This window comes from Eretmochelys imbricata, chromosome 3 (assembly GCF_965152235.1).
Source record: "Eretmochelys imbricata isolate rEreImb1 chromosome 3, rEreImb1.hap1, whole genome shotgun sequence".
Taxonomy (NCBI): domain Eukaryota; kingdom Metazoa; phylum Chordata; order Testudines; family Cheloniidae; genus Eretmochelys; species Eretmochelys imbricata.
In genome coordinates, this window is record NC_135574.1 from 119,334,524 (window position 1) to 119,362,388 (window position 27,865).

Genomic DNA, 27,865 nt, shown 5'->3' on the forward strand with positions numbered 1-27,865 from the left:
GAAATTCCATGTGGGTCAGAGGACATGAACAAACCTTGACCAAACATAGGCAAATCTCATTAACTGAAGGAGTTTGTTAAAAAAGTATTCAGTATTTTTTATCAGGACAAGTTTTATAATGGCAAGTTGTACCATGCCTGAATAATATTGATCATGAAAAGATGTAGGTTATTTTTAATTTTCTAATAACTATCATCCTGCAACATCTCTGTGTGATCTGAATGTTTTTCTTGTGTTCTTTTTGGCTTGTGTATGTCGACATTAGTATCTCTGACCTAAGGGGTGCTGTTGAGATATACATTCCCAGATTAAGAGCTTGTTTACATTTAAAATGCTACAGTGGCGCAGCTGCAGCTGTGTTGCTGTAATGCTTCAGTGTAGTTAATCCAACTCCCCAGCTGGTGGTTGCTAGGTTTAAAGAAGAAGAAGAATTCTTCTGTTGACCTAGCGCTGTCTATTCAGGGACTTAGGTTGGCTTAACTACGCCACTCAGAGGTGTGGATTTTTCACACCCTGAGTGACATAGTTATGCCGACCTAATTTTCTAGTGTAGATCAGGCCTAAGGTTCTGTAAGTGGAATTTAATTTAATCAGTAATTGTGTTAGTGATGCATGAGCAAAAACAGAATGCAGGTAGCTCTCCCTTAGCTGGGTTGGCTTTGTGGGGCTAAGAGGAGTAAAGAGTAATAAAATCTTATTTTTGTCACTAAAGTAAAATGACTGAATTCAGTCAGAGGAGATCTGTTGTATTCAGAGATTCTTTTTTGACAGTCACTTTTCTGACCCCAGTCACATTTGTTTCCTGCATTTAAAGGTCAGTCACCTCCACTGCTACAGTCAAAGTGTCTTCATCTTTGTCTTCTAAGACTTGCACACAGTACTAGAAACCAATCAATTTTAGGTCAAAGCTAGAAGATGGAGGAGTAAATCCAGGCCCCTTTTCCTCACTTGTGAGACCTTACACCACCATGTTCTCACCTATTTGTCTGGACGAATCATTCTGTGGTCCAGTCTATTGTGTTCGCTTCTTCTCTTAGTCCTTCCTTAAAGTACATCACTTCCAAGGGGTCTATAACCCCCAGCACTTTTCTCCACCCTCTCTGTCTTTACCTCCCAGTCTCCTCCCTCCTGAACAACAGAAAATCATAATTATTAAACTCAGTTTTTTTTTAAATTGCTCATCCAGCAAGATGCACAGTTACCTTGACTCATTTTCTCTGGTTTTGCATTACTTCTTATTCTCTTTACCTTTGTTTTTACACTGTCTAATTAAATTGAAAACTCTTTGGGTTGGGAGCTTGTCCTCTTATTGGTCTATAGAATGCCTTATATTGTTAGTTATATACAAACAATCATAATAATAATAGAGGCAATGCATGTTGACAAATATTGCAGAGGAATCTACAACTATCTATTGTTGCTCCAAACCAGTAAGGACTACCACATTTTAGTGTAAATCCCTGACCTATTGACTCAAGAGAATAGTAATGGTAATGACATTGCTCTGACAATGTGACAGCGTTAACAGGTCCTGGGATGTCATTTCCAGACAGTGCTTGTTGTTTATATTATTTAATGTTAATCTAGATACAACATTTTAAAAAACACTCACCTCTATACAAGTTCTAGATGACCTGACAATTCTCCTCCTTTGGTGAATAGTGAATAATGGAGAGTTTAGGACGCTCTCCAGTCCAAATATAAACCTGCCTCTGAAAAATTACTTGGCCTGTGCCAATTGATTTGTATTGATACTGCCTGATCTTTTACAATCTGCTAATGGGTGTGAAGGCAAGCCAAACCTGGAAGAAACCAGAGTAGGTGGGCATGCAGGAGGGGAAATAGTATCAGCCTCCCCCAGTCCTGCAGAAGCCCTAACCCCTCCCCAAGTCCACAGGCCTTTGTGCTCTGTAGCTCTGGGGGACATGATACTTAGTGGACGGTATCTGCTGTGTCATTTCCTCTCCCCTCGCCTTCCAGGGTTTGCCCCATGGAAGATAAGGCTGATGCTGTATGCATTATCCTCCATGCTGCTGTCCTCCACGCAGTATACACCTTGGCAATATGGGGAGTTCTGCAGCAACTGGAAGGAGTGGGACTTTGCAGCAAAGAACCTCTGTGTTAATGTCCTGGTCCTCCATTCATGTTCTAATCTACGGAGATTTCTCACAGATTTGGGGGGAACCTGTCAATTAGTTGAGTGTCCTCATCTGAAATACTGTGTGCAGTTCTGGTCTCCCATGTTTAAGAAAGATTTTTTTTTTGTCTCTACACACAACACAAACACTGTAACTATACTACACAGTTACATACATATGCAAATATAGTATATTTGTATAAAAATAATAATCATTATTAATGGTTTACAGTCCCAAAAGAGAGGAAAATCACTGCCCTTAATATCTGAGGTTATAGTTAAACTGTCCCAATTAAGTTTTTCTGTTCTACACAATCCTGTTAGAAGCAAAAACTTGATAATGTTACATTAAATCAATGTTCACTTCACTAACCTGAAGTGACATTACTCTACACAAATGGAAGGTATTCCCTCAGTTCATTGGTGAATTACAGTGTGTGGTTAACTGGGACATGACTCTTTAAATTGGATATAGTCACCTGATATCTAAAATGTCAGGAGAGTGAATTCCAGTGGCTTCCAAACTGTAGTCTGTAGACCACCAGTCGTTCTTAGACCACATGCTGGTTGTCCATAGACAGCTGGTTTCTTGCATGGTGGTTGACTCTTTTCCTTGTTTTCAACTGCTACACCGCACTTAAATAAATAAATATATAAATGCTTTGCTGTTACTCCTTTTCTAAGTAAGCAGTGGTGTTAATTGCCACATTCAATACCCAATGGAAGGGGAGGCAGTCTCCAACACAATCTGTCTATTAAAATATGGCCTGCACTATGAAAAGGTTTGAGTGCCCCTGAATTGCATCAACAACAGTTCCATAAAATGTGGCTTCATAATATATCAGGTTTCAGAGTAACAGCCGTGTTAGTCTGTATTTGCAAAAAGAAAAGGAGTACTTGTGGCACCTTAGAGACTAACCAGTTTATTTGAGCATGAGCTTTCGTGAGCTACAGCTCACTTCATCGGATGCATACCGTGGAAACTGCAGCAGACATTATATACACACAGAGATCATGAAACAATACCTCCTCCCACCCCACTGTGTATGATCTCTGTGTGTATATAATGTCTGCTGCAGTTTCCACGGTATGCATCCGATGAAGTGAGCTGTAGCTCACGAAAGCTCATGCTCAAATAAATTGGTTAGTCTCTAAGGTGCCACAAGTACTGTTTTTCTTTTTGCATAATATATCAGTATCTTTGAGTCTGATGCAAGAAGTGAAGCTGCTAAGTCAGATCATTTTAAAATTTATCTGAGTCCCATTCACTCCTCTTTCAGCATCCATGGGGACAGACAGATATTGTGTTCTTAGTCCCAGAAGATCTACTTGCAAAGTCTAAAATTGTATCAGCTCCACTGTACGCATATATTTCAGAGTCCTGAGAGGTGCACAAGGAGCTCAAATATCCTGAGAATCTCTTCATAACTACTCCTCAATGGCAGTTGAGGAGTTCCCTGAGGCAAATTGCCATCAGCTATGAGGACTTGAAACTCTCATTCTCAGAAAGATTTGAATTTAGTCCTTTCTGCTTGTACCAATGAGCTGAAGTGCCAGAACCTTGGCTGCAACCCAGAAGCACCCAGTAAAACTCTGGAAGGAGGATGTGCAAAAGTGCTTTTAAACCCTCTTTGCACTCCCCAAGCCTGAGATGGCTGTGTACTGTGCTCCTCTGTACATATAAGGGCTGTAAGCATTTAGGCTGTTCTAAACCATGCTATCTGCCAGTGTCTTCAAGAGTCTGATACAGCAACTGAGGATTGTCTGGGGGCAAATAAGCCACAGAAAGGGGAATGGAGACCCTTCAGCATCATTATGCCACTGGAGAATCACTCTTCAGTGTAGAGATCCTCCAACAGCCAACTGCACGCGGCTTAGTTACGATCAAAGCAGCCTCAGCACAGCCCAGAATCTGGGCCAACCTTTTTCCGTGTGTCGGGCTGGAACACAAGACCAAAACGCAGGAACCGTTTACTTCGAGTCAAGCCAAAGGTCAAATAAATCTCAACATTAGCTTAAGGCAGCGATATTTTCAATTACATTCACTGTTGGCTGGCAGGAGTGAATGTTGAAAGAGTCCTACAATTGCCCAGCAGTAATAAAGTGCTACTGAAGTCCCAAGATTTTCCTTACCAAATATATAATGAGAAGGGAAGAAATGAGGAGACACTTTGTCCTTGAGGTCTAGACCCAAACTTCTCCAGTATGGACTATGGAATCTCTCTTGAGAGTAAAAAGAAAAGGAGTACTTGTGGCACCTTAGAGACTAACAAATTTATTTGAGCAAAAGCTTTCGTGAGCTACAGCTCACTTCATCGGATGCATTCAGTGGAAAATACAGTGAGGAGATTTATATACACAGAGAACATGAAACAATGGGTGTTACCATTCACACTGTAACGAGAGTGATCAGGAAAGGTGAGCTATTACCAGCAGGAGGGGAGGGGAAGAGGGGAACCCTTTTGTAGTGATAATCAAGGTGGGCCATTTCCAGCAGTTGACAAGAATGTCTGAGGAACAGTGGGGGGCGGGGCGGGGAAATAAATGTGGGGAAATAGTTTTACTTTGTGTAATGATCCATCCACTCCCAGTCTTTATTCAAGCCTAAGTTAATTGTATCCAGTTTGCAAATTAATTCCAATTCAGCAGTCTCTCGTTGGAGTCTGTTTTTCAAGTTTTTTTGTTGAAGAATTGTCACTTTTAGATCTGTAATCGAGTGACCAAAGAGATTGAAATGTTCTCCGACTGGTTATTGAATGTTATAATTCTTGACATCTGATTTGTGTCCATTTATTCTTTTACGTAGAGACTGCCCAGTTTGGCCAATGTACATGGCAGAGGGGCATTGCTGGCACATGATGGCATACATCACATTGGTAGATGTGCAGGTGAATGAGCCTCTGATAGTCTGGCTGATGTGATGAGGCCCTATGATGGTGTCCCCTGAATAGCTATATGGACACAGTTGGCAACAGGCTTTGTTGCAAGGATAGGTTCCTGGGTTAGTGTTTTGGTTGTACTCCTTTTCTTTTTGTGGATACAGACTAACACAGCTGCTACTCTGAAACCTCTCTTGAGAGTAATCTTCTAAGTCCCCATAACTATTACCTCTAGTGGGTTCTGAAGCACCGGCTCTGTAGAAATCAGCTTTATGAATAAGATGAATTTTGATCACATTCTCCTGTCAAAAGATAAGAAAAACTAATGCCCTTTTCTCGATTAATCTAGGATGGCACTTCAGGAAGAATTAGCCTTTACCCTTCTACATCCTTCTCTGTTACCAGTACAAAACCAGAAAAGTTGCGGTTATGCAGAGAAACTTGAGTGAGGCTGGAAGTTTGCTTCCACTAGTAATCAACTAATGGCTTCAACTCTTTCATAGGGAACCAGGTATGAAGATTTATTTCTTCTAATTCAATTCCCTCAGAGCCAGGAGGTGGCATTCATACTGCCCAAATAAATCATGCAGGCTCATTTAATCAGGTCTAGCTCCAGGCACACTGGAGATTGCATAGAGAGGTTTCTGGAGACAGTTTAATTTCTTTAGTTTCTGATTAAAGTAATCAGGAGACTTTTAATTAGTGTTTCATTTGAAATCTCTCAGTGCATTTCATAAAACATAAAATCAGTGCAGACAGCTTGAAAATAGAGCTGCAGGAAACTTCTGCAAAAGCCAGACATATAAAATATGCCTGCTTTTAGGTTTCATTACAAATGCAACCTAGGACATGCCAGACTGGATCAGAATCTACTCTAGTATCCTGTCTGTGACAGGGTCTAGGACCAGATCATTCAGAGAAAGGTGCAAGAAACCCTGTAACAGGCAGTTATGGAATACCTGCCTCAGGGAAAGTTTCCTCTTAACTCCAGTAGTTAGAGATTGGCATAAGCCTTGAAATATGAAGATTTATATCCCTTTCCAAAGCTCTTGGGTTCTGGGTGTGGTAGTGTGGTGATTCCCCTGTCTCCCCGCTCCCTGCTGTTAAAACTCTGGACATTCTTGTTTATCCCTATAAATGTCCAGTCTGGTTTCGAATCCTGCAAGAACTCTTGGCTTCAATGATACCTTGTGGCAGTAAGTTCCACTGCCTAATTATACTTTGCATTAAAAAAAATCCTTTTGTCAGTTTTAAATTTATTGTCCTTTAGCTTTCTCAGAAGGCTCCTTGTTTCTGTATTGAGAGATGGGGGAAACAGATACAAAATATACCCCAGGTTTCTATATGGTTTAATTTCACATCTGTAAGTGGCCTCCAATCCATTGAGTAGAGATTGAGCACCTAAACTTCCTAAAAGTTGGGGGTGATTAGGAGTGAGCCTTTACTTGAGCCAACAGAGATTAGAAACTACAGTGAGGTTTCTATCCTGTCATATGCGCCTGTGGGGACATCTGGAGTATAATGTTTTATCTGATAAATTGCAATCTTGATTTGGTGTACCCACAGTACAGTGTTAGTTTTGATTGACTGGCTTAGCACAGTAAATAGTTTATTGCTTAACATGGTCTGCTGCTATCAGTAGAGTTAGATATTTCAGCCGTGGATCATCTGACCCTGCAGAACTGAACTGCCTGGGGGCAAATTGGATGTGTCTGAGTCCATAATTAAAAGGATCAGTATCATAGGGTGACTGGCCTTTTTAAGAGGGAGCAAGATCCAGTTCACCTGTGGGTAATTGCCTGGCTCCCCAACTGGGTTTTAAGGAAGGCACCTGGACCTTATAAAGGGAGAGACAGCAGATGGCAAAGCTGTAGGGGGAGAGCTGTGAGTGAGCTAGAAGTCCTGGCCTAGACAAGAGACCTTTGTGATCCCCTGACTGCAAAGGGGGAGACTACTGGCCTGACAATGGATGTGCCAAAGAGGAGCTGGGAGCAGAGCTGAAAGTAAGCCTGTACACCCTGGTATGACAAACCAGCAAGCAGCAGAGGTGAGTTATATGGGCTCGTGGCTCCAGCAATATTGAGGGCCCTGGGGCCCAGCTCCACCAATGTTCGGGGCTGAGTCTCTCCCCTGGTCCCACCTGCTGCCCCCCCACTCAAGTGTCCCCTGGACCCCCTGCCTTGCTGCCCCCGTGGGCCTCCCTGTGTCCCAGAGCACAGCATCCCTGTCTCTCCCCTGCAGCTCCAGGCTGCCTCCCTACAAAAACTGCTGCCGTATGGTCCTAGTGCCCCCCAACACTACTGTCAGGGCAGGCTGCCCTCACCCTGCCCTTCCCCCTCAGACCCTTTCATTTTCCAGCGGGACCCTCCACCAGTACAGCCACCCCCGTTGCCCGCAGTCACCGCTCCTGCCCCACACTGGGCAAGGGGCAGCCCCCCCTCCCCCACCCCCAGTGAGGCTACAGTGAGGGGCAGCCCCCCCTCCCCCACCCCCAGTGAGGCTACAGTGAGGGGCAGCCCCCCCTCCCCCACCCCCAATGAGGCTGCAGTGAGGGGCAGCCCCCCCCCCATGGCACCCACCACAGGGGAGGCGAGGGAGATTCCTGGACTTGAGAGGAGCCCTAGGAGCACGTGCAGTGTCAGTGGTGTGGGTGAGTGTGCTGCTGGGGGGGGGAGGGAGGCCCCTACCCAGAGCTTGCTGCTGCCAGTGGGGAGAGGGTTAGGGGTGGAGTTGTGGGGGGGGGGGCAGAGTTTGGGCAGGGGCAGGTTCTGGGCACCACCAAAATTTCCACAAACTTGCCACCCCTGCCTGCAAGAGCCGGTGCTCCGTATCGGGGCTTCCCCAGGTGGCAATTTAAAGGGCCTGGGGTTCCCAGCAGCAGCTGGAGCCCTGGGCCCTTTAAATTGCCAGAGCCCCGGGGTAGCGGTGGCGGGGCTCGGGTGGTGATTTAAAGGGCCCAGGCTTCTGCCACCGCTACCACCCTGGGCCCTTTAAATTGCCACTGTAGCCCCGCTGCCGCTACCCCAGGGCTCTGGGCACGATTTAAAGGGCCTGGGGCAGTAGAGGCAGCAGGAGTCCTGGGCCCTTTAAATAGCTCTCGGAGCCTGCCAAAGTCCTGGGATAGTGGTGGAGGGGCTCCGGCAGCTATTTAAAGGGTCTGGGGCTCCCACTGCCTCTACCACCCCAGGCCCTCTAAATAGCCACCAGAGCCCGGCCGCCGCTGCTCCAGGGACAATTGAAAGGGCCCTGGAGGGTAGTGGCAGCCGGAGCCTCAGGCCTTGCTGCTGGACCCCCGGGGCTCCGTCGGCAATTTAAAGGACCTGGGGCTCCACTGTGGTAGCAGCAGCTAGAGCCCTGGGCCCTTTAAATTGCCCCAGGGCTCCCAGCCGCCTCTGCAGCTGGGAGCTCAGGGGGTGATTTAAAGGGCCTGGGGCTCCCAGCTGCTGCTACCGCAGCCCTAGCCCCGGGCCTTTAAATCCTGATTTAAAGGGCCTGGGGATTTAAAGGCCCCGCCTCTTCCATTAGAGGCCCTGCCCCCTCCTCAGGACTCCAGAGTACCAGCAGGTCCTTTAAGTTACTTTCACCCCTGGCTGTGAGGAGAGACAGAGCAGAGCCTGGGAGGAATGGAAATTGTGCCTAGTGGGGAAACTTTGAGCCAGACGGGCCTCAGGGAAGAGGGACCAATCAGAGGCGGGGATGGAAGAGAATGGGCATGGGTTTTTGGCTTTACTTTAGGTTTATTTTATGTTGATAAACCCCTTTAATGGAAACTGGTTTGTTATTGGCTGTGAGCTCTGAATTATTCTTGAGAACCTCTGAAGGGGATGTTTAGGCAAGGTGCTCTATAGGGCAGGTAGGCCCCTTGACAGTCTGCTAGAGTGTTTCTCAAATGCGGTCACTGTGGCTGCATGCGACCACCAGGGCCTTTTCTTGTGGCCACAGCCTCCTGGGCTGTGAAGGGGGTGGGGGACACAAAGCAGTGGCCCTTCTCCCAGGGCTGCCAGCAGCTGTTGGGCTCTGTCCCCCTCCAGAGACACACACACTGGAGGTGCAGGCAGCTAGTGAATTCCCCACTTTCCTGGGAGTAGGGGAGGCAGGCTTCAGCTATGGGGCTTCGGGCTCCATCCGTGCAGTGGCAGGTTCTGGTTCAGGTTCTGGCCCCAGGCTCACCATCCCCTACCCACCCACCACCTATTTGCTCTGGGCCCTGCTGCCTCCCTGCCCATCTCCCCATCCAGGGCTTAATCTGTCCCAGGGCTTGCGGGGGCTGAGTAAATCTGCTGTGAAAAGTGATATTGGCAAATATCTTTTTTCACAGCAGAAGACTTACCAGCTAGCAAGTCTTAGAAGAAGCAAAAAAAGCACAACCAAAAAACCAAAAGAAATAACAAAAAAGACAAGAACATGTGAAGCACCTTATTTGTGTTTCTATTCTGTTTATGTCCAGTAAAGAATAGACAACTGTAAATTATTTTTATTACTGAATCTGAAAAAACCCTAAATCAATAAATTACAATGATTTGGACATATGTGCATATTTATTTATTTTTCCTAAAGTCAATTAAATATTTTAGGAAAAAATTTCAGTGTAGCCACCAGCAAGAGTTGATGGCTGCACTCTGAGGCCACCAAAAAATTTACTGTGAGAATCCCTGAGCTAGTACATAACAGGCAGTGATGCAGAGTTGGACATTTTCTTGTGTGTGTTTTGTAAATAAGCAAATTACACTAAATCCTGTTCATTAAAACAGAGGTGCTAACAGATTGCATACAGGCAACTTCCCCTTGCAGAAACCTCAAGTCAGGCCACTGCCCTTTGCCTAGAAGCAGCTGCTTGAATTCTCTGTCTGGAACTTGCATCAAAATCAGTTGCTGAGCAAAATAGTTTTATCTTCCTTTTCAATCCCTGAGTATTACATATTGGGAAACGCATCAGAACTCCTCTGAGACCAAGTGACCTTCAAAGATGAACATGGGTATGACGCCTCCTTTAGTCTAGCTGCTCTGCAGTACAAAGGAACCTCAGAGCTTTAATGGCCAGATGAACCAGGGTGTTTAAATCTCCCTAAGGGGTCTGGTTGTTCATCAAGACCCCCTGTGGGCACCTTTCAATATAACAGGGGCCAGATTATCTCTTAATACAGTAACTCCTCACTTAAAGTTGTCCTGGATAACGCTGTTTTGGTGTTACTTTGCTGATCAATTAGGGAACATGCTCTTTTAAAGTTGTGTAATGCTCCTTTATAAGGTTTGACAGCTGCCTGCTTTGTCCACTGCTTGCAGAGAGAGCAGCCTGTTGGAGATAGTGGTGGGGGCTTGCAACCAGGGTAAGCCAGCAGCCCCCTTATCCAGGACCCTCTCTAGCTATTCTGGGGCCCTATGCAGCCCCTCTGTGGGAGGGGAGCGGGCCCCAGGCCTCTGTGGGAGGGGGCAGGGCTGGCTTGGGGGGCAGGAGGGAACCACCCCCCGGAACTCACCAGCGGTGCGGCTGGAGCTGGGTCGCTGCACTTCCTGCTGCCAGTGACTGCAGGCCGAGCCCTGTTGCAGAGCTCAGGAGAGTGGGGGCAGGGCTGGGGTAGAGCAGGGAAGGGAAGAGGCAGGGTCCGGGACCCTGGGGAAGAGCCGGAGCAGGGGCTGGAGCAGCACACAGCTGCACAGGGCACCAGGAAATTTGGTGCAAATTTCCTAGTACCCTATGCAGCTGCATACTCTGTGTATGGGTAAGGATGGCCCTGCCCTTATCAGCTCCCCACTCCCCTAAGTTCCCTGTGCAGCAGCCCCCCAGAAAGCTATCAATTGCCAAGCCATTCAACTGTCCCTGCCCCCACTGCTGTGTGCTGCTCCTGCCCTCTGCCTTGGAACTGCTCCCGGGAGCCTCCTGCTTGCTGTGCGGGGGGAGGGAGAGTTGCTAATGTGAGGGTGTCCCCCTTCCCCCCACTTACCCCATCTCCATAGAGTATGGGGACACACAACAGGGCTCAGGACAGAGGGAACTTGCTGTCAGTAGCTGCTGTCTCAACTTGCTGATCTACTTAAAAGGGCAGTGTACTTAGAGTGGAGTCAGCGTACACACACAATATAAGTTTTAAACAAACAATTTAATACTGTACACAGCAATGATGATTGTAAAGCTTGGTTGAGGTGGTGGAGTCGGGGTGGAAGAGGGTGGGATATTTCCCAGGGAATGCCTTACTGTTAAATGAACTATAAGTTTATATAATATGTTTTTTGTCTGGCAAAAAAAAATTTCCCTGAAACCTAACTCCCCCTATTTACATTAATTCTTATGGGGAAATTGGATTCGCTTCACATCATTTCGCTTAAAGTCGCATTTTTCAGGAACATAACTACTACATTAAGTGAGGAGTTACTGTATGTGTTTTGTACCCAGCACGAGAAGTCTGCATTCCTGAGTGAGAGATCCAGGCACTAAAATAATAAATCCACCACCACAATTGCTACTAATTGAAAACCATTTTGTCATCTAAGTAGAGAGGCCAAGGATGGAATGAGCATAAGACCTGAGCTATCCTTTCATCTCTAGAAATAAAATCTTCCAAACTTTTTTGATTGTATACTTGACAGGGCAATATGAGGCAGTTTACATTGACCCTTCCTGTGCTCTACCTGTCCTGTGAAAAAATTGGACTTAATTCTCCAGGGCTGTAAGTCAAGCACCTTTCAAGGACCAATGAGTTCCCCATAATTGCTTATTTCAAATGGAAGAAGAAACAAGATAAAATTATACTCAGTCTTTCTAGAAACCGGTTGTCTGTGTTTTAGTTGAGTAATCACATTCTACTCTAAAGTACTTCATTCAGATCAGTTTTGATGCCAAAAGCTTGATTTAATGGGAAAGTTTATTATTTGGCCTTGGCAGAGAACTTCTCCATGTAGGACAGGATTTGTTTTGCATGCTCACATTTATAAATAATAGGAGGCCTGAATGTGCCTGGGTTGAGTTTACATAGGTGCATATTTGCACACAGAATTCACATATGAGAACTGAAACATGAAAGCAGGGTGAAAGTACAAGGCTAGATCCTCCTGAAACGCAGGGCGGAGAACACAGCTCCTGGAGCTGGTGCAAAGGTGGCATATGATTCACCTGGTGCTTCCCCAGTCCTGAGCCAGCAGTGTGCCAATAGTTTTGATGACTGTTTACTTTTTTATTTCTGTGAAAACTTTGCACAATTTTTAAAAAATTAAACATGTCCATTTGAAACCTTTGTGAAACTTTAAAATTTTGAATTTGCGGTTAAAATATTATGATCAGTTATAGTCAGTATCTGCAAGTTTTGAAGAGGCACTGAATATCTTCTGGGAAAGTTTGCAACTGGTTCTCTTTAGACAACATTTTCTTTTCCATAATTTTTATTACCAAGCACATTTGTATGACCGCAAGAGCTTTGTTTGTGAAGAGTTGGTCTATGTATGTTCTTGGAGCCGTGGTCTCCTTTGAGCTTGTCAGTATTATTGTTTATACTGTTCCCTCACAAGAAGGTTCATGTGGGAGTACTGTCAGCAACACCCAGGATTTGGCTACACTTGCGAGTTACAGCACAATAAAGGAACCCCGGGCGCCCTAGCTCACTACCCATCCACGCTGGCAAGGCACGTGGAACGCTCTGTCTCTGCGGCTACAGCGCTGCGGGTACTCCACCTCGGCAAGTGGAATAACGTTTGCTGTGCCCTCTGCTGGAGCGCCGCAGCGCCAGTGTGGACGCCCTGGTCTGTTAATGCGCCGTGATCAGCCTCCAGAAGTGTCCCACAATGCCTTTGCTAGCCACGCTGGTCATCCCTTTGAACTCTACTGCCCTGCCCCCAGGTGACCAACTGTCAGACCTGCCCTTTAAATTCTCTGGGAATTTTGAAAATCCTCTTCCTGTTTGCTCAGCCAGGCGTGGAGTGCTCTCACCGAATCTTTCCAGGTGACCATGCCTCCACACGCCAGGCGATGCCCAATATGGAGCAATGGCGAGGCACTGGACCTCATCAGTGTTTGGGGGGAGGAAGCTGTCCAGTCCCAGCTGTGCTCCAGCACTAGTAATTATGATGTCTTTGGGCAGATATCAAGGGACATGATGGAGAGGGGCCATGAGCGGGACGCACTGCAGTGCAGGGTTAAAGTGAAGGAACTGTGGAATGCCTACCACAAAGCCTGAGAGGCAAACAGCCGCTCCAGTGCTGTCCCTGAAACCTGTCGTTTCTACAAAGAGCTGGACGCAATACTTGGTGGCAACCCCACCTCCATGCCGAGTACCACCATGGACACCTCAGAGGCCAGTTCAACAAGGCAGGAGGAAGAGCAGCGAAGCGGGAGCTAGGGTGCTCCAGCAGAGGAAGACACCCCAGAATCCCTAGATGCATGTGACCAGGAGCTGCTCTCAAGCCAGGAGGAAGGTAGCCAGTCGTGGCGGCTGGTGCTTGGGGAAGGACAAACACCAGAGGAGGTTCCAGGTAAGTGGCTTTTATTTTGGGAAGTAAGTTATTCGGTGCGGGCTCTTGGGGCGAGGAGGGTTAGGGCCTAGATGCGGAATAGGGCATTGATGTGCTCTCTCACATCGCTGTAATCAGCCTCAGTGATCTCTTCAGAGATCTCATCCAGAAGTTGGGCAATGTACTTGCGCAGGTTTTTTGGGAGAGCCACTGTTGTCCTCGTCCCAGTAAGACTAACTCATCCGCACCACTGTGCCATGAGGCACAGGGGGACCATTGCTGCACACAGGCAAGCTGCATATAGGCCAGGGCAGAAGCCGCATTGCAGTAGAAGACCCTCTCTTGCTTCCCTGGTCACCCTCAGCAGCGAGATCATACAGGACGAACTCCTGTGGAAAATGTGGGGACAGTGTTCAGTAAAGGGGCCCCCTGCCGCTGTTGGCTCTCCCCAAGGCACAGAAACCCAGAGGACAGTACAGCCATGAAACAATCAATCAGTCATGCTTGACCCTGTGTTTACTCATCATTTTGGGGCTCCCATGGGTTATGTGCGCTCGCTTTGGGACAGGCAAATTATGCTATTGTCAGGTTTCAGAGTAGCAGCCATGTTAGTCTGTATTTGCAAAAAGAAAAGGAGTACTTGTGGCACCTTAGAGACTAACACATTCATTTGAGCATAAGCTTTCGTGAGCTACAGCTCACTTCTGTGCTTGCCCTTGATCATGGGGGAATCATTGCTCCGTCTGGTGTGAACAATGCTGCCTCTGTTAAGTGTTGCATTTTGCCTTTACAGATGCAACCTTGAGATCTCAGCCATCCGTGTTATCAACGGCTGAGAGACTGCAAAGAATCAGGAAGAGGCCGTGTAGAAGCAAAGAGGACATGCTGTATGAAGTCATGTGGCATTCAACTAATGAAAATAAAAAAGTGCAGGAGTGGCGGGAGAGTGAAAGGAGGGTCCACCAGCAGAATGCGGATCGCCAGCACCAAAGCACAGAGCGGCTGATAAGCATCATGGAGCGCCAAGTGGACTCAATCCAGGCGCTTGTAGCCATGCAGGCGGAGGACTACCATGCCCACCCACCTCTGCAGCCCTTGTCCCAAAACTTTCCCTTGTGCCACCATGTCACCTCCAACCCACTTTCCCCAACATCTGGGTTCTTATCACCACCAGCTGCCTCCAACACCTGTGGTTTCACCACCAAGCCCTGAAAACTGACCCTTACCCACTGCACTCAACCCCCATCGCCATGCAGTATAGCCATCCTGAAGTACAGCGCTCCAGACAGGACATAGGCGAATCTGTGATTGTACCATTCCCCTACCCACCCCTTTGTGTTTCCCGAGCAGTTGTGTTGTGTTTCTTTTCAATAAATTGATTTTTTGGCTTTGAAAACATTCTTTATTATTGTATAATGTAAAATAAACCTTATCCCAGGAAAGCAACAGGCACTGCAAGTCAGTGTATCATACACAGCAAACACAGATTCCTACCGCACTTCACTCCTGTGCAGGGCACCACACCAGACATTACTGTTGGCTTTCAGCCTCAGATTGCTCCCTTAAGGCATCCCTAATCTTTGCAGCCCCACACTGGACCCCTCTAATAGCCCTGCTCTCTGGCTGTTCAAATTCAGCCTCCAGGTGTTGAACCTCCGAATTCTATGTCTGAGTGAATCATTCACCCTTCCCTTCACAAATGTTATGGTAGGTACAGCACACAGATATAGCCTCAGGGATGCCGTCATTGGCTAGGTCCAGCTTCCCCTACAGAGAGCAGCAGTGGCCCTTTAACTGGCCAAAAGCGCACTCCACAGTCATTCTGCACCGGCTCAGCCTGTTGTTGAACCGCTCTTTGCTGCTGTCAAGGCTCTCTGTGTAGGGTTTCATATACCACGGCATTAAAGGGTAAGCGGGGTCTCCAAGGATCACAATGGGCGTTTTGCTTCCCCTACAGTGATCTTCTGGTCTGGGAAAAAGGTCCCGACTTGCAGCTTCCTGAACAGGCCAGTGTTCCGAAAGATGCGTGCGTGATGCACCTTTCTGGACCAGCCTGTGTTAATGTCAATGAAATGCCCACGGTGATCCACAAGCACCTGGAGAACCATAGAGAAATACCTCTTCCAATTAACCTACTCAGAGGCAAGGTGGGCTGGTGCCAGAAATGTAATGTGCGTTCCATCTATTGCCCCTCTGCAGTTAGGGAAACCCATTTGTGCAAAGCCAGCCACAATGTCATGCACGTTACCCAGAGTCACAGTTCGTCTGAGCAGGATGCGATTAATGGCCCTGCAAACTTGTATCAACACGATTCCAGCAGTCGACGGAAGCACAAGGATTGCTGGAATGCGAACCAATGCATCACGGGGTGTTGGGACAGGACCCAGAATGCCCCCCCATTCCCTTCCCACAAGCCACAGTACGAGAATGGGAAGAGGTGCTCTTTGGGATAGCTGCCCACAATGCACCGCTCCCAATGCCGCTGCAAGTGCCACAAATATGGCCACGCCAGCGCACTTGCAGCTGTTAGTGTGGACAGACTGCAGCGCTTTCCCTACCGCGCTCTACAAAGGCGGGTTTAACTCACAGTGCTCTACATCTGCAAGTGTAGCCATGCCCCCAGATTCCAATAGTTAGGGATCTCCTCCCACATCATCAAACCACATAATAAATGAATAGGCCATTTTTTAAATTTAGGTTTTACATATTTTTAAAAATATAAACGGGGCTCAAGAAAATTGGGTTTTGGTTTGTTACTTTCTTTTGGACACTGAGGTAACAGATCTGACTTTTGCCTCATGACATTTTTTCCTTCCTGCACTTGTATATATAATATGTAAACTAGCAATAGCAATCTCTATATACTGAACATGTATTTGGTTTGACATCGTTCTGTGTTGATGTTTACTGGTATTAGGGATACAGTGTCCATGTAAAAACTGAGTGAAATAAAGGGTTGCTAGATAGGTGCAAAGGGGGGACAGGGAGTTTCTTGGAATTAAATTATCTTCCCCTGCACTGCCTTCCACCAATTAGGGTGTGAGGAGATATGTATAGTAAAAAATAGATTGTTGTGGACATTTTGAAATGTGTGTGTTATCATTCTGCATTTACTGCTTCTTGACATTCCACACTTCTGCAGTAATTCCCACAAGGGAAATAATACAAGACCACTGCAGCTTCTCCAGACATCTGCAGGTCTCTCTGGATCTGCAGATTATGTGTCTTAGATGTCTGACAGGCTCCAGAGTTGACAAGATTTCTCATATTCCCTCATATTTACTGAGACCCTCTCTTCCCTGCTTGATATTGCTGACAAAATCATCAAACACCCTCATGCTTGGATGCCAGAGAGACTCTGAGGATAGTCCTTTACAGTTCTGATGTATTACCAGGTCTCGGTGATCTGCCATTTGAGTTCAGACTCTCTGGTATGTGTGTAATTATAGAAAAATCCAGCAGTTGTCACGCAAGCCCTTTGTTTAACTCTAATACCATCATCTAATTTTGTTGCTGTCAGGCTGGGTTTCTGTGAATCCATGCTGATTCCAACCAAGACCAGAGAGGGTACTGATTATCCCACGGATTTCCTACTCCTATTGAATTCAGCCCCTCTTTAAAATAATCCTTACGTTTCCTTGGGCCCAGATGGCAAGTAGGGTTGATAGCCAAAATGGGTTTATAGTAGAGCTATGAGACTGCTGCCTAAGGGTTCCTTCCAGGCCAATTGTCCATCACTTTCTGCCATAGAAATTAAGAACATCACCTTTTCACCTTACAGTTTGCAGGGCTTTAAGCAACAACAGAGCCCCAAATGGCTGGATGGGAGGGTCTTACCACGAGTTCCTGCTGCCTGAAGAGGAGATCTAGACTGGTATAGTGAGAAGATCTGCACAGGACAGCAGGTTCCCCCCACAAGCCATCACTTGCATTGTTTGTGCTTAGCAACAATCCTGGGGAAGCAAAAACAGAATGACTGAATGCTGATAGTTCCATGGCTGTCATGCATAAAGTCAGTCATTTTTCTGTTATTATCTGAGGGAAGGGCGGTTAATTAAAGGGGTCAAATTCTGTTCTCTGTTACATAGATGTAAATCTGGAGTGACTCTGGTGTACACCCAGAGTGAGTGGAATTGCTTTGAATTTTCATGTGTCTGACTGAGAGCAGAATTTGACATCAGCTGTGGAGAATGATCTTAACACAAGTCAAAGGCTTTCTCTCCCGATTGACATTGTAGTTCTAGAGAAGCACTAAAGGAGTGTGCTCTGAATTAGTTTTATTCTTTCCCCAGTTGGAATCCTGTGACCTTTTCTTTGCTTTTTCCTGAGGTTCAGTGAAGCATGTTTGAGGTGTCTCTATTATTTATGTGGCTTCGGTCTCCACATGGTGCGTTAGTCACTGTAACCACTTACAATATCAGCAGGCTCTTTCCCTCTCCCAAGCTGAGAAAGCTCTGAAACGGTATCTTAGGTCAGATCATTCTCTCCCAGGGAAAAAGGCCTTGGAACAGATTCTGGGGGAGGAAATCTCTACAAAGATTATTTTGCAGAGATACCGCTTCCCATGTCACATTATCTAATTGCACAGGAGATGGACAGACAGAGTTCATCTCCCTGCAGATGAAATCAGAAACTAGCAGACCAAAAGCCATCTGCATGGAGGCCCTCAGCCTCTGCACTGATGTTCTCCTCATCCAGCTCTATGGTGGTTGCTGCCCTTGGACCCTGAGCTGTAATGTCTTTCCTGCTTACCCTCTTTGGGACAGTGAAGGAAGAAATGTGTCTCCCCTCTGGGCCAGTCTCCCCAGGCTCCACTCCCTCCACAGTGAGGACCCTGGTCTGGAGGAGGACAGGACTGTGCTGTACAGGCAACTCGGGCTGTGCCCTTCTGTGCAAGAGAGGTGAAACCTGCACAAAGACGGTCCCCTCCACATGTGAACAATCTGAGGCCCAGTGCGGTTTAAAATAAATGTGTAAGATTGCTTGATTCCTGCTTCTGCAGGGTGCCGCATTGATGGGTCCCTACAAAGTGCAAATTTCCTGTTGCTCTTCTGCTAGGCAGCACCCTGGCTACTGGCAAGCATCCAAATATAGCTGAGTGTATCTATATCTGCCAGCACTCTGATTGGCCTGTTATCTCCTGCCCTCATCCATCCAGGATCAATAGGGGTTAGAAGATATCAGTCACAGTGCATTTCAGATCCTTCATTAGTGCCCATCAGCAGTATTCCTACCTCTCTTGATCTGGGCACTGGCTGTGCCATATTGCTGTTGTGCCAACTCTCATGATTTTATCGTAGGTCTTGAGATCTTGGGTGTCTTTTTAAAGCCTCAGCTCCTGGAGTCAAGTGACTACATAATCTCAGTTCTTTTTGTTGATTGGTTCCTTTTTAAATGAAAATATTTAGCCCATGTGGTTGTGGAGAAAAGTGTGAAAACATGACCTGAGACCACTCTAAAGGCTCATGAACCAGAAGGCAAGAAAAAAGAACCCAGCTTTTATTATTTTTTTAAAATCTGCTTTTTAAGCCAATCTCATGATTTTGGGGTCTGACATGTTTTTTGAAGGCTTGGGGATGGGCAATACTGCTTGTTGGGTTATGAAATGCCTGGCCTGGTTGGCATCCCCCTCTCAGAGCTATGTACTCTGGTGGTTTTGATCACTCTGAACAATCCCTGCTGATGCTCACAGAGTGTAGCTTTTACCATGTTAGGGTGTTACGATGAAATTCTTCCCACTGGAGCATGTTGGCCCAGCCTTTGTGTTTGCTTTGTTTTGCTTTTTGGGTTTCTCCTGGCAGAACTATTTCCAGTGCTTATTTGTAATGAAAGAGGTGTTGGGGCTCAAGCAATTTTTTTACATTCATAACTGATGCAGCAAGCCCATGGGTGCTGGGGCTATGAACTGCCAAGCCTAGAGGTGCCAAGGCTCAGCCTGGGCAAGCTCTGGCACAAAGTAAGCGCTAGCCATTTCTCCTGACTTGTTGCTGTTCACGGCTGTGGTTTTGTTGATGCGTGGAACAGCATGGACCAATCTAAACTTCCCAGCAAGAGCCTTAGGACAGTGCCACTTCTTAAGAGAGTGAACACTTCCCTCTTTGAACCTCCCTTCATGACTTTGGCAGTGCTAGCTTAGTGGACTCCACCTGTTTGCTCTTCTTCTGTCACGAGGCGAGTCTCCTTCATTCCCAAGGTGAATGCTGGAAGCAGAGGTCACCTCCGCTTCAAAAGGCCTATTCCAGGTTTAGCTGCAGTAAGCAATGTTTGTTTATTTATAAAGAGAGGGGAGAGAACAAGAAAAGCTTTCACTCTTACTCATGTTAGCAACAAGGAGCTGTGCTACTGCAGCTCAGGAAAATAGTTTTCAAAGATTAAAGGCTGGTAGCAGTCACTTTACATGTCAAAGTCTATGTCTGGCCCTTGCACTTTGTTCTCTCTCTGTTCATGGCAAGCTGCCCTGGAGAGACCTTCTTTTTTCCAAACCTGCCTGTGTGTCAGTTTTCTGAAAGGAGAACTGTCTGATCTAGTCACATTCAACTTTGTGTTCATTTTCAAAGGGGGAAACAGAGGCCGGGAGGTTAAGTGACAGAGCAAAGGCCACACAACGAGTCAATGGGGGGAGAGGAGAATTAAAGCCCTCTCTCCCCTACCCCCCATCCTTTTGGGCTGTGCTGTGCACTTGTTGGCCCCCAGCTAAGGGTCATGGTCACTGCAGGTAGAAAGCCAATAAAAAGAAAAATGCCTTGCAATATTAAGTCACTAGATAGATGAAAACACCTTTCTTGGAATCACTGCTTTGCCCCACAAATAGACGCTTGTCCATTTTTTAAATTAGCGTATGAATCCAGTAGGTTATGAATCCCGAAATTTGGTGCCAAATTTCAACCTAGACTCAAACTTTTACAGCTCAAATAAATCCTCTTGAATATGGGAGTATACTGTGGAAAGACAACATAGGGTTGCCAGTTTTGGTTGGACGTATTAATGGAGGTTTCAGCACGTGACATAATCTTTAATTAAAGATTAATCTTTAATTCCTGGAAACTCCAGGACAATCCTGGAGACTTGGCAACCCGAAAGACAAGTAGACCTTAAGGTGCTGTGAATGGCTATGCTATAAATCTTTTCCTTACAATTCCACATAGATGTGCAAAAAATCTTCTCTAACTTTGCATCTCTTGCATATGACAAAAATTAATATTTAAATCTAGTGGAACTTTAGGAGACAGCAATAAGGTTTATGGCTTAAACAAGCCACAGCTTCTTGTATCATTGGCCGTCATTATAGGAAGTGAGTAATAGCTTATGTCTGTCTCCTTTTTTTCTGCCAAGGTACTTTGGTTTTGGACTGTTTTCTTCTTTTGTTTAGTAAAGACATCCAGTTGCTTGAGTTCAAAATTAAAGAATAGGGTCTAGCAATTTATTTATGTTTTATGCAATATTTGTATAGAGGATCCTCTGCCTAAATAATCCAGGATAAGTAAAGGAGGACTTACTTAAGACCATTGTTTTCCAATTGTTTTACTTTCCAAAATGAGTTGTGTATCAAATTTCCTGCACTTCTGAGCATTTGTTCTGAGGTCCTCCTTTACTTACGCTGGAGTCTCCAATGAATAGAGGAGGATATTAACTCCAGGCCCAGACTAAAGGCACAGAAAAAGCTGTGTTATACACAGAGAAGCTGGTGGTACATAAATACAAAGTCTCATTCCTGGTTGGTGTTGGTGTTGGACAGATGCATCCGGGGACCAGGACAGAAAAATCTGTATCTCCCTCTGACCCTAATCCAGCTCAAAGCAGTTTCACAGTTGTTCCACAGAAACTGCAGTTACCCACTCATTGGAGTAGTCTTCACAAGCTTTACCCTCACCTGCCTATCTGTGGAGGGGAAGGAAAGGAGGATCCACTACGCAAAATGCAGGGCAGTGGCAAATCAGGCCTCTGATATTTCAGAGGGCGTCAAAAATATAATGCACTCGTCCAATTCCATATGCACTTGACCTCTCCATAATGACCAACTCTGCAATGCTATGGTGATAACAAATGCTTTTTGACCTCTGTGGCAATTAGCTTAGTGCACTGAAGCAGGAAACCAGGTTAGCCTAACTTTAGTATGATGTTGCTATTAATCAATAAATAGCCCAACCCTTTTTAAAGTGCTTCTCAGGTAAGTGACAGAGGCCTGGCTGAGTATCCAGCACCGGAAAAGGAAATGACTTTGTGGGATAGCGGACTCTCAAATGCAGGATAACATCCATCTTATCAGTTTGCGTGTGACACTAAATTTCTTTCATTGGCCTGTGAAAGAGAATCATTCTATCAGACTTCCTACATTCTGCTGTTATTTTGATCTAATAATTAAATGCTCTGATGGGGGCACTTTGTAACACTCAACATGCAAAGATTATAACAGTGACATGCTTTTTGAAAATCAATCTGTAACTTGGACAAAACATTCTGTAAAATCTGTCAGGACCAGCTATAACGCAGCAGCACCTGTACTGAAGCTGATGAAAGGTGCATCAGACATTAGGGTCTGATTCAAAGCTTGTTGAAGTCAGTGGAAAGATTCCTTCTGACTTGACTGGGCTTTGGCTAGAGCTGCTAGAGCTGTTAGAGCCTGTAGCTGTATTAAGTGTTTAGTGGTTATAAAGTGCTTTGAACAAGTCAAGATGATACAAGTGCTAAGTAGCAGTATTCTAAACCTCACAGAACAGAGAGCTTCCCTTGTAACAGTCCTCTCCCATAGTTTGTGAGTGTCAGGAAAGAATACTGTGTATGAAACATAAAAAGTGATACTAATCTTGCATTCTTTTGTGGTCTGTGGACCTGAGTCTTCTTGCACTGGCAAAACTCCCATGTACTTCGGTGAAAGCAGGGTTGGGCCATCAGATTCTTTATTGTATTATTTGTATTACCATAGCACCTAGGAGGCTCAGTCATGGACCAGGACCCGATTGTGCTAGGTGCTGTACAAACACAGAACAAAAAGACAATCCCTGCCCCCAAAGAGCTTACAATAGGGGCAGGCAAACTTTTTGTCCTGAGGGCCACATTGGGTTTCCGAAATTGTGTGGAAGGTTGTGCCTCCACAAACAGCAAGGCGTGGCCTGGCCCCCGCCTCCTACCCCCCCCCCCCGCTTCTCGTGCCCTGACAGCCGCCCCGGGACTCCTGTCCCGTCCAACCCCCCTGTTCCTTGTTCCCTGATGGCCCCCCACCCCAGGACCCTTGCCTCATCCATCCCTCCCTGTCCTCTGACAGCCCCTGGCAGCCCTGCCCCTGGCTGCCCCCCGCCGCCCCATCCAAACTCCCCTCTCCTTCCTGACTTCCCCCCTGCCCCCATTCAACCCCCCTGTTCCCCACCCTGTGACCGCCCCAACCCCTATCCAACCCCCCTTGCCCCCTTACTGTGCTGCCTGGAGCTGGAGCTGCCTGGAGCTATAGCTGCGCCACCCAGAGCATCAGGACAGGCAGCCGCGCCGCCCGGCTGGAGCCAGCCACGCCACCGCGCAGCACAGAGCACCGGGTCAGGCTGCGGCTCTGCAGCTGCGCTGCCCGGCAAGAGCTCGCAGCCCCGACGCCCAGAGCATTGTGCTGCCGGTGCAGTTAGCTGAGGCTGTGGGGGAGGGGGAACAGCAGGGGAGGGACCAGGGGCTAGCTTCCCAGGCCAGGAGCTCAGGGCCGGGCAGGAGGGTCCCACCGGCCGGATGTGGCCCGGGGGCCGTAGTTTGCCCATCTCTGGCTCACAATCTAAGCCTAATACTAATAATATTCTAATAATGTTAATTACTACTATATATAATGGTGACTCCCTCTTCCTCCTTCTACAGTATATTTGCATAGGGCACAAAAAGCCACAATGGGCCAGATTTTCAAGTGCTCAGCACTCACTGTTTGGGGCAGATTGTCAACAGAGCTCAATATGTTGGATGCAAAGCTCTTCTGAAAATCTGGTCATTTATTTTCTCAGTGGTTTGAGCATTGGCCTGCTAAACCCAGGGTTGTGAGTTCAATCCTTGTGGGGGCCATTTGGGATCTGGGGGCAAAAATTGGGGATTGGCCCTGCTTTGAGCAGAGGGTTGGACTAGATGACCTCCTGAGGTCCCTTCCAACCCTGGTATTCTATGATTCTATTTTGGTGCTTAAACAGGAGCTGTGCTCATTGAAAATCGAGCCATAGGTGAACATGGAGTTTATGCATCAGTGCTGAAGTAGAATATTAGTCAGACTTGTTTCAGACAAGTGACATGGGTTCAGATGTGACGACTTTTATTCATGTGTGACAGCTCATGTTTTTCAGAAAGTCTCCTTCCATGACTAAAGGCTGAATGATTGTGCCCATCCCCTTAGAACTTCCTTTTTTCTGAGATAACACAGACAAATAGATTGCAATTTCAGACCAAAATTCGTTTCAATGTGAGATAAAATACATAGAGATTTATACATATTTTTAATACCCTTACTTAGGAGCTGAAATGCAAACAGGGGAAGGGTTTGGTTTTTTTCAAACTTTTAATGAATAATCAGCAAAGGTACTTTTTGCATTTTAGGATGAGGTGGTGGAGCCTGGGAAAAAAAGACGACATTTCAAGCCAAATTCTGTTCTTTGATCACAGGTGCAATTCATGCCGCTGAGAATAGAATTGAGAACTTTCTGCTCGTCTTCGAGTGATTGCTCATGTGCATTTCAATAGGCATGTGCGCGCGCCGTGTGCACGATCGTCGGAAGGTTTTTTCCCCTAGTGGTACCCATCGGGTCAGCTGTGGAGACCCCTGGAGTGAAGCTTTCATGGCAGTGTATGTAAGTCCCTGGCGACCCGCCACCTGCTCAGTTCCTTCTTACCTGCAGTGACGGTCATTGGAGCAGCTCAGTCTCTTGCATTCGCAAGTGCCTACCTAGTGGTTCCCTTTTTTTATTTGTAAATAGTTAATCGATAGTTGTATAGTAGTTCCTAGTTAGTTAAGCTTACTTTGAGGGGCTTTCCCCCCCACCCTAGTTTCCCCAGGCACTGGGGCATGCCTCGGTCGCAGGGGTTTAAGGCATGAGAGAGGTGTGCAAAACCTATGCCCAGTGGTGATCTGCATGCTGCTTGTCTCAAGTGCCTAGGAGGCGGCCATCAGACAGACAGGTGTCCAATTTTCAGGAGCTTTAGACCCAGGACTAAGAGAGAGTGGGACTATCATTTAAAGCTCCTCCTGATGGAGTCGGCCCTCCACCCTCAGCTGGCACCAGAAACAGCACCGGCATCATCGGTGCGCAGCACCCTGGCCTTGGTGCGGGATGCCCCGGCACCAAGGAAGGACTCCTCCAAGGAGCATCGGCACCATCCCCTGGCTCGTAAGGCCACTTCTAGCAGGTGGCACTGCTCACAGTCCACGGTGCCGCATGAGAAAAAGAAGGTGGGCCGCGGTCGTCCCCCCCTTAAGAAACCATGAGGGGATTCCAGCGGGGTGCATCCCAATGCGGGACACCCACAGTCTGGACCTCAAGACCCGGCACCATTAACTCTGACTCCGACCGGAGGTCCATTGAGTCCGATGCAGGTGGACTCCCCAACTCGGGAGGATTTGGAGGAAGAGTTTGACCTCCCCTCCACGCCGGATTTGTGGTTGATGCGGCAAACCATAAGGGGTAGCCAGGTCCCGCCCCAAAGTCATGGGACACTAAGAAGCTGGACCTTTTTGTCCGAAACATCTACTCAAACTGGAGCCTCCAGCTTCAAGTTGCCAACCAGCAAGCGGTACTCAGCCGCTATGCTTTCAATTCCTAGAGCATGTTAGCAAAATTCCAGGAGTTGCTCCGGCTGACTCATGCAAGGAGTTTAATGCACTTCTCGAAGAGGGCAGGGTGGTCTCAAGAACCTCCATCCAGGCCACGTTAGATGCGGCAGACTTGGCGGCTAGGACTATGGCCACTGCCATTACAATGAGATGCAGCGCTCTGCTGCAGCTGTCGGGGATACAACCTGAGGTCCAGAACACGGTCCAGGACCTGCCCTTTGACAGTGCTGGCTTGTTCGCCCAAAATATGGACTCTCACTTGCACAGTCTTCAGGACTCGCAGGTGATTCTATGTTCTTTGGGGATCCACACCCCTGCACTCCAAAGAAAGCCATTTTAGCCTCCCAGGCAAGACTCATCCAGGAGACGGGGCAGGAATAATAGGAGGTGCCAGTCACAGTCCTCCTCAGGCCAAGGCCTGGGTTCTTCCAAACAGCCTGTGGGCCCAAAGCCAAACTTTTGAAGATGTGCCCTAGGACAGAGCACCAGTACCGAGCTCAGATCTTTACCCCCTCTTTGTGAATTGACTGTCCCACTTCTACTGTGCTTGGTCCCAGATCACGTCAGATCGCTGGGTCCTGAACACGGTGGATGTGGGATATTCTATCCAATTCTGTTCTCTCCCACCTCCCTTCCCCATCCCTCTTCAGGGATCCTTCTCACGAACAATTCCCTCTGCAGGAGGTGCAATCGCTCCTTCCTCTAGGGGCAATAGAGGAAGTTCCTCAGTAGTTGAGGGGCAAGGGGTTCTACTCCCCCTATTTTCTCATCCCCCAAGGCCAAGGGTGGGCTCTGCCTATCCTGGATCTGTGAGACCTCAACACGTTCATAAGGAAAGTGAAGTTTCGCGGAGGACAGAGAGGTACGCCGCCCTCGACCTGAAAGATGCGTACTTTCATATCTCCATTATCCTGGCCCACAGATGATTTCTTTGCTTTGTGGTCAGCGGCCAGCACTACCAGTTCGGGGTGCTCCTGTTTGGGCTCTTGGCAGCCCCCCAAGTATTCACGAAGTGTATGGCGGTCATGGCAGCCTTCCTCCGCAAATGTCAGGTGCAAGTTTTCCCATACCTGGATGACTGGCTCATGAAGGTCAAGTCGTAAGCTCAGGCTATGGAGCATGTCTCTCTGGCCCGGGTCACCTTCCTCAGGCTGGGCCTCATATTGAACATGCCCAAATCCGCACTAGTCCCGAAGCAGAGAATAGAATTCATAGGCGCACTCTTGGACTCCATACGGGCCAGGGTGTTCCTGTCCGAGCTGCGCTTTCAAACACTCAGGGACATTATCGAAAACCTTCACCGATTCCCCACAACTATGGCCAGAAATTGCGTGAAACTGTTGGGACATATGGCGGCCTGCACATATATAGTCCAGCACACCAGGTTGCACCTTCGGCCTCTCCCGGTGTGGTTGTCATGGGTGCACGGGCCCAGCAGGGACCCACTGAACAGGATAGTTACCCTCCCCTCTCGCATCCTCGAGTCTCTCCACTGGTGGCTGCAGCCACAAGTGGTCTGTGAGGGAATACCCTTTGCCAAACCCCAACCTACACTATCTCTGGTCATGGACGCCTCAGCGCTCAAGTTGGGCAGTGCACGTGGGCAATATCAGATCCCAAGGCCTATGGTCCCACACAGATCTATCACTGCACATCAATGTAAGGGAGCTGAGGGCGGTTTGTCTGGCATGCCAAGCATTCCAGGCCCGCCTTCAGGGCGCTTGTCTGTCTGTGCTGACGGACAACACTGCAGCGATGTTTTATATAAACAAACAGGATGGTGCTCGCTCCTCTCCCATGTGCTAGGAATCCCTCAAGCTGTGGGACTTTTGCATTGCCCACTCAATGTACCTGGAGGCGTTGCACCTTCCGGGAGCGCAAAGCGAGCTAGCTGATTGCCTCAGCCACTCGTTTCACCGTCACAAATGGTCCCTCAGGTCGGACAACATGCTCTTGATTTTCCAGAGGTGGGGCTCTCCCCACATAGACCTGTTCATGAAGCGGAGCAACAGGAAGTGCCAGCAGTTCTGCTCTTTCCTAAACCACAGCCCAGGCTCCATCATGAATGCCTTTCACCTTTCATGGATGGGTCACCTGCTGTAAACGTTCCCGCTCTTCCCTCTCATACACAAAGTCCTTCTCAAGACTCACTGGGACAGGGCTTCCTTGATCCTCATAGTGCCAGTGTGGCCCTGCCAGCACTGGTTCACCATGCTGTTGAACCTCTCATTGGACAGAGCAGTGGCGCTTCCTATATGGCTGACCCTAATCACACAGGACCACAGCCGTCTGCAACACCCCAGCCTGGAGTCCCTCCACCTCACAGCGTGGAAACTCCCTGGTTGAACCCTCTTGAGCTTCAGTGTTCAGACTCAGTTAGGGAGGGTCTGCTGGGAAGTAGGAAACCCTCCACTTGTGCCATGTACCCGGCAAAGTGGAAGCAGTTTTCCATCTGGTCTCTGCAGAGGGGCAGCGCTCCACAGCAAGCACCAATTTTGCTTGTGTTAGACTACCTACTATACCTCAAGCAGTGGGGGTTGGCAATATCATCTCTCAGGGTACACCTGACTGCCATTTTGGCCTTCCACCTGGGGAAAGCTGGTACGTCAGTCTTCGGAATCCCATGGT